Here is an 8,334-nt window from a genome sequence, read left to right on the forward strand (position 1 = left end):
TCACAGTGTCTTACCACCCACAGCTATTGAGAAAAACATGAAGAAACTGAGTAAAACTAAGTACAAAAGGTTGATTTCACTAGTAACACTAGACAAATATCTGATCAGCTTGTGAAGCACTTCAGTCTCAAAGGACAAGACACACACACAATCATATAAATATATGGTTGTGTGGTAAGAAGCTTACTTCCTAGCTATATGTTTCCAGGTTCAGTTCCAAGTGTCTTCTACCATAGCCTCAGGCTAACCTTGGGTAAGTGTCTTTTACTATAAGTTGATTAAATCCTTGTGAGTGGATCTGGTAGATGGAAACTGAAAGAAGCCTGTCGTATATATAAATATATATTCTTTCATTCTTTTACTTATTTGACTGCTGCCATGCTGGAGCACCACTTTTAGTCGAGCAAATCGACCCCAGGACTTATTCTCTGTAAGCCTAGTACTTATTCTATTGGTCTCTTTTGCTGAACTGCTAAGTTATGGGGATGTAAACACACCAGCATTGCTTGTCAAGCGATGTTGGGGTGACAGACACACACACACACACACACACATACATGCATATATATATATATATATATATATATATACAACAGGCTTCTATCAGTTTTTTCTACCAAATCCACTCACAAGGCTTTGGTCAGCCCAAGGCTATAATAGAAGACACTTGCCCAAGGTTGGTAAGCAAGCTATTTACCACCTAGCCACTCCTGTGCCTGTATATATATGTATTTGTTGCCAGTACCGCATGACTGGCCCTCGTGCCGGTGGCACGTAAAAGCACTCACTACACTCTCGGAGTGGTTGGCGTTAGGAAGGGCATCCAGCTGTAGAAACTCTGCCAGATCAGATTGGAGCCTGGTGCAGCCAACCGGTTCACCAGTACTCAGTCAAATCGTCCAACCCATGCTAGCATGGAAAGCGGACATTAAACAATGATGATAATATATATATAAATATATGATTCTGTGATGGAGTTTATCACCACCTTTGTATACTCATGCTTGTGAGAATTGTGCATGAACGTATATACACCATCATCATTGTTTTAATGTTCACCTTCCCTTGATTGCATGTGTCAGATGAAACTTGTTGAAGTAGATTTTCTACTGGTGGATGCTGAGATGGGTGGGAGGCTTGCTGCCAATCCTTACCTGTTTCCAAGCAAGGTTTATATCTTTCCCCCTAGTCTGGAAATGTTTTCATGGAAGAATACAAACAAACATCTTTGCTTGTATGACAATGAAGCTTGTTTACCTGTAACATGCAATATCAAAACAAGAAATCACACACACACATACACAGTTTCAGTTTCTATAAATCAAATTCATTCATAAAGCTTTGGTTAATCCAGGTGTGTAGAAGAAAACACTTGCCCAAGTTGCCATGCAGTGGGACTGAACTTGAAACAATGTGGTTGTGAAGCAAGCATCTTATCCACAGAACCATACATGTATCTTACATATGTTATCAATAACAATTAACTGATAATAAGTGTTGCATATCAATTAATTCCATATAAGGTAACATGACATTTTTAACATGTCCAAGCAATCAAAAATAAGTATTAATAGTATTTATTGGATTGTTTTCCATCACCTCATTAAATATGATGGTCTTGATGGAATCTCTGAGTAAAATTAGCTTCCATAAGTTTGCCACAAGGAAGAGGAAAGGTTTGATGTTTCAGGACAACGTCCTGTTTTCTCAGATTCTTTTCTTTTGCTAGTTTATAAAATGTTTTGTTAAGAAACTCAGTGAAATGCCAGTAACAGATTTTGAACTTGTGACACATGAGTAAGTAGTATCCCATGAGTAGATACCACCTGCTCATGAATTGTTTGCAGGAAGCATCAATATGCTATACACTTGGTCATCCAGCCTGTTATACATACTCCAAGGTACTTTCAAAAGTGAAGAGAGAATGCTATAAGAATCAATGTTTCTAACATAGACACAAAAAGAGAAATTTGGACATGACTGTGTGCATAAGAAGTTTGCTTTGCAACCAAGTGGTTTCAAGTTCAGTCCCACTGTGCAGCACCTTAGGCAAATGTCTTCTACTATTGCTCTGAGCTAGCAAAAGCCTTGTGAGTGGATTTGGTTTAAGGAAACTAAAACTGTTTGTCTGCATGTATGTCTTGTTAACAACTAGTATTGCATAATACTTCTTAGCAAACTTCATTGTCATAGTGAAAACATGTCTAGATTAGGAGAAAATATTACCATATTTAGAAATAGATAAGGGTTGACAACAGCCCATCCACTTGTAGAAAATTTATAAATGATTATATTACCTGCAGTACTTGACTGATGCTTTATTTTATTGATCCTGGATGAAAGAATATGAAACATGAAAGCAAAGTTGAACTCAGAACATAAAGATCTAGATAAAATACTGCCAAGCATTTTGTCTAATGTTCTGACAATTCTTCCCTTGGATCTCTCAGACAAATGCCTATGGTATTTAATTATAGCTACGTACATTCTAAGTTATAGCTACGTACATTCTAAGTTCAAATCCTTTTCTTTCTTTTCTTTTTCAAAAATAATTTTGTAGAAACACATTGCCATTTGAATATGGCAGTTAATAGGAAGGTAAGTTCCACATCACAGAACTCTTTCATTATTGCTGTAGTGCGTCTTCTGCCAAGATTCAAAACAGCCTCACTCAGAATTCTTGCTTGGTACCTCAGCATAAGTATATTTTTGAATAAGGTATAAATGCTTACATGAATATGGTTCAGCCAACTAGTATTGACCGACTTGTAACAATTGATGTGAACTTTAAGGGAAGTGCATAAATTTTCCTGCCAAAAAATTCTGCTGAAAGTTCTAGAAGCTCAACTAAGGGTTGTAAAAAAATTGGTGAATTGAATTCCAGGCTGAGCCATCCAAAAGTTCACATGGAGCCTTGTTGTTTTGTTCTGTTGAATGGCCTCTCACTTTCTTCTTTATTTCCTTATAAAGTAACCTCTGGTGCAACATGGCACTATGTTGCTCAGTTCCATGAGAGGTGTTCTCACTTTTTCTACTTGTTCTGCCTAACATGACCTGAAGTGCTACTCAAAGCTAGTCAGCCAGTTTTGTGATAAGGCATTCTCTTTCTTTCTACTTAATTTCTTCTCAGTAATTATGAATTGCCATTATATTACTATTTAACATAATATTCAGTGAAAACTTGTTCTTATTCCATTTGATATCTCTTGAATGCTGTTCTATTTATTCAACTATTGTATATATGCAAAGGCAAATGTTCTAGGTTACTAAAAACGTATGAGAAATAATACCAAAAAATAGAATTAATATTTTCTGTGAGTCAAGTTGTTTCAATAAACTTGACATATCTTATCAAAAAATAGTTTTGAACATGACATTTCTCAACAAAAGACAGACTGGTATATAAAACTGCTTTCTGCAGTTAAGGATGATGAAATTTTGAGTGGATATATCTGATTTCCATAGTAAAACAGTTAACAACTCTAATACCACCACATTAAATAGTAAAGCTTTCTGGAATACAAGTCGTCTGCCATGCTGGAAATTTGTATGTTAAATAAAACAGTTTCTTTTTTTTTTTCATGTATATGTAATGCCGTTTTATATATTGTGTTATCATATAAAATTCCTGAATTATCAATTATTAAATGACTTAAAATATTGTTTAACTCTTTTGATACCAACCCACATGTAACCACCCCTGGTTCTGTGATACAAACTTCCTGCTTTAAAATGACCAAAATTCAAACCTTGCATCAAAATTTTATGTTATTTATGTTCCAATCACTAATTTAATGATAGCAGTTATTTCATTAAATTCGTCGTTATTTTGAAAATTAATTGAATCAAAGGCAGTGTATTTGAAGAAAAATATAGTATGAAATGTAATTAATTACTTCAACTATTAATTATGGTATTTAAAGAAAATGCAACATGCTTTTTACTATAACTATTTTTTTCCCTAGCAAAAACTATAACTTTATTCCCTGTAGTTTTATTTCAGTTCAGACTGTAAGATGGAGATTACCTTCTGATCATAAATCTTAGAACAGTCATACTCTACAATAAAAAAACAAAAAAGATGTCCACACTTAGAATGCTTATCAAACACTTCTTTAATCAATTATCTATGTACTTGCAACTTTGTGTGTTTGTGAACTAACCTTGTTGCGAGGTCAATCATTCATATCCTGTCATTGGAGTTATGTTATGTCTATAGCCCAATTCTTCATAAGCTTTTAAAGATGGTGACACACTTTTACTTCACAAAAGTAAATAATAAATATACTTCTTCATTTTTTTCTAAAATTAAACATCAAAGCCATGCACAAGTGAAATTAGAAATCAGCATTTAACTCTTTGATACCAAACCACCTAAGACCACCCCAGATTCTATGAATACAAACTTTCAGTTTCAAAAGGACCCAAAATAAAACCTTTCTCTAAAAGTTCAAGTAAATTTATGTTCCAAATACCATAATTATTTTACTAAATTATTTACTCTTTTACTTGTTTCAGTCATTTGACTGTGGCCATGCTGGAGCACCACCTTTAGTCGAGCAAATCGACCCCGGGACTTATTCTTTGTAAGCCTAGTACTTATTCTATCGTTCTCTTTTGCCGAACCGCTAAGTGACGGGGACATTAAACACACCAGCATTGGTTGTCAAGCGATGCTGGAGGGACAAACGCAGACACACATACATACATATATTCTTTTATTCTTTTACTTGTTTCAGTCATTTGACTGTGGCCATGCTGGAGCACCGCCTTTAGTCGAATCAAATCGACTCCAGGACTTATTCTTTGTAAGCCTAGTACTTTTTCTATCGGTCACTTTTTGCCAAACCGCTAAGTTATGGGGACCTAAACACACCAGCATCGGTTGTCAAGCGATGTTGGGAGGACAAACACAGATACACAACATATACACACATACATATATATATATATATACATATATACAATGGGCTTCTTTCAGTTTCCGTCTACCAAATCCACTCACAAGGCTTTGGTCGGCCCGAAGTTATAGTAGAAGACACTTGCCCAAGATGCCAACCATGTGGTTGGTAAGCAAGCTACCTACCACACAGCCACTCCTGTGCCTCATTTCATCATTTTTAAAATTAATTTAAAAGAAGGCAATGTATGTTACTAGAAATATAGTGACAAAAGTTCATTTTAATCTGTATATACAACATTTACAAATTTAAAATATTTTATCAGAAATAAGTTATTCTGAGCTTGGACAATTTCATAACACATTGGTATATCCAAAAATGTTTATTGTCAACAAATGAGTTCACTTGTAGATAGGCACTAAAGCCCCATCCCAAAACATCAAACTTCTCATCCTCTTCACAGTAAACCAATTTATTCCACTTAATGAAATTTTTACTCTTATTATTTGCTAACAAAGACCATCACTAGTTAAATTGAATTCTACTATTTCAATTAGAACTGGTATTACTACAATCTAGTACTGCCAGCAGCTGGAGCAACTTCAAATTTGAAGAGTGTTTAGTTAGAATGGTGGGTCAAATTCTTCCATATGTCTGGAAAAGTCAATACTTGAACTAGTTCAGTCAATTCTTCCTCTGCATTGCTTACATGAAGAGAGCAATAATAGTGGTGGTGGCTGTTTTGATGATGGTGGTGGTGTAGTTTGGTTCCGTGACCCACAAAGGTTATTGGTGAGTCACTGAAGACTCAGCTATCATGAAATGAGTTCATGGAAGAACCTAGTGACATGATTCCCTATTCATTTTCTTTAGTCCAACAAGATGACTCGAAAACAACACTGAGAGTTAATAACATACAACACTTGTCAATTTTACTATACTGTCATTGTCTACAATTACAAATAATACAGCAATTTTTTTTTTTTATCAGCCATTCTCAATCCAAGGAAGGATAGTATTATAAAAAAGGAGGAAAATGGTATTGATTACATATGAATTACCAATTAGTAGCCATGAAACATTGGGTGTCCCATTATATATGACACTAGAAGGACCAGGCTTTTTAACTACCCCTAAGGACCAAAGTGCATCAATTGACACAAATCATCATCATCATCATCATTTAACAGCCATTTTCCATGCTGGCATGGGTTGGAAGGTTTGATAGGAGCTGGCCAGCTGGAGAGCTGCCCGGGCCCCATGTCTGTTTCGACATGGTTTCTATGGTTGGGGACCCTTCCTAACACCAACCACTTTACAGAGTGTACTGGGTGCCTTTACACAACACTGCCACAGGTGCTTTTACATGGCACTGGCACAGCTGATTTTTTATGTGGTACTAGCACCCATGAGCCCACAAGATAAGGAACGCTCAGCTGAAGAGGGATGCAGGGGAATGCCTGTATGTCTGTCAAATCCACTGAAAAGGCTTTGGTCAACCCAAGGCTATAGTAGAAGACACTTACCTGAGGTGCCACACAGTGGGACTGAACCCAAAACCATGTGGTTGGGAAGCAAGCTTCTTACTACACAGCCATACCTGCATCTACAAAAAAATATGGAACACTTCAGAAATTTTTGTGTCCTCCTTGTTCAGGGGCCATGCTAATCTTCTCTGTATTGTTCTAATTATAATTTATGTACTGCCAAAGGCACATGGCTCAGTGATTAGACTGTCGGGCTCACAATCATGAGGTAGTGAATTCGATTCCTGGACCAGGCTGTGTATTGTGTTCTTGAGCAAGACATTTTATTTCACATTGCTCCAGTTCACTCATTTGTAGAAATGAGTTGCGATGTCACTGGTGCCAAGTTGTATTAGCCTTTGCCTTTCTCTTGGATAACATTAGTTGCACAGAGAGGGGAGGCTGCTGGTCTTCCATAAACAACCTTGCTGGACTTGTGCCTTGGAGGGTAACTTTCTAGGTACAATTCCATGGCCATTCATAACCGAAGGGGGTCTTTACCCTTTTACTGCCAAGTCAAGTACAAAAAATAAAAACAAAAAAAAAATCAGATATGAAATCTATGAACTGCATTCATCATAACTTTTTACCACATACTGACTACATACTGTATTTTTATGCAGCCTTCAAATATTTCTGTAGTTCTATTTCAACAGTACCAGCACATGTACATCAAATTTTTTCTTTAGGAGTATTTGTGTCATCAAATGGCAATTTCCTAGTATTTTGGCAACTATGCAGAGAATCATCACAAAGCTCCTCAGCAACTTTTGGAATATACTCTTGCTGACTGATGTTTGGTGAGCATACATTTTTGTATATTACCCAACTGTTTATAAGAGCTAGATCCAAAATATTGTAAAAAAAAAAAAAAAATGCATGGTCCACTGCTTGGTATCAGCCCTGACTAAATAATGTCTTACCATTTGATCAATCACATCCACTCCTACCTTGTTTTTGTTACAAAAAAAAGTATGGTCTCAGGTTTCTTTTTGGGATTATTTTCAGAAGGAATAAACACATCTAGATATAAGGTGCTCAAAATAACTACAGATTTTGATCTTTTGCTCTAGTATGATATCAGTGTTATAGTAGGCTTCTCTGTAGATTTTATAGTCAGAATTTCATGGATTGGTTTTGCTCTTTTTACTGAATCTACAATAAAGATTTTAATGGCGGTGCATCAGCATGGCCACAGCTCTGAGCTAAAACTAGAGGAATAAAAAAAAGAAAGATGTATACAGCTTATTGTTTGGATCTGCAATACAGATGTCCATTGATTATTCTTCACTAGAATCAGATGAGAAGCAAAATGGTTGGGCTTCAACAATATTATTGAGTTTCTGAAAGCGCAGCATCTGATGAATCAGACAAGATATTTCTAAGTTGTATGGTAAGAAGCTTGCTTCCCAACCACATGGTTCAGGTTCAGTCCCACTGGGCAAGTGTCTTCTACAATAGCCTCAGGCTAGCCAAAGCTTCGTGAGTGGATTTTGAAGATGGAAACTGAAAGAAGCCCGTTGTATATATATATATATATATATGATTTGAGGTTGACCTTACAAACACATTCCCAACTTTTAAGTCACTTCAAACAAAACCCTCGATCCAATAACATTCCAATATGCTTGGAATGACCAATTCTAAATACTATTGAAACTTACACACAAGGCACAGGAAACTTATATGTATCCCATTCTGCTTAAATAATGGAACTGCAGATATGATATCCCTGCATATCTCACATCTGTTTTCATTCCTCCAGTTCACTCTCTATTTCATATATTCTCTAGAATAACTATTGCTAAACCATTTTCTCGCACCATCTCCGATGAATGGATATATAAAATATCCCAACAACAGCTGTAACACCTTCGCTTTAAAAATGTTCTGAAATCTTTCATAGC

At 36.0% G+C, this 8,334-nt stretch overlaps 1 non-coding gene across 1 annotated transcript; it reads right to left on the minus strand.

Moving 5' to 3' along the window:
- Window positions 1–6,513: 6,513 nt before the first annotated feature.
- Window positions 6,514–6,617, minus strand: LOC128249991 (U6 spliceosomal RNA). The gene has a single exon (XR_008266132.1). It is a non-coding gene; the product is annotated as a U6 spliceosomal RNA (small nuclear RNA).
- Between the last annotated feature and the right edge of the window lie 1,717 nt (window positions 6,618–8,334).

The sequence above is a fragment of the Octopus bimaculoides genome, chromosome 18 (assembly GCF_046866305.1).
Source record: "Octopus bimaculoides isolate indiv1 chromosome 18, ASM4686630v1, whole genome shotgun sequence".
Lineage (NCBI taxonomy): Eukaryota > Metazoa > Mollusca > Cephalopoda > Octopoda > Octopodidae > Octopus > Octopus bimaculoides.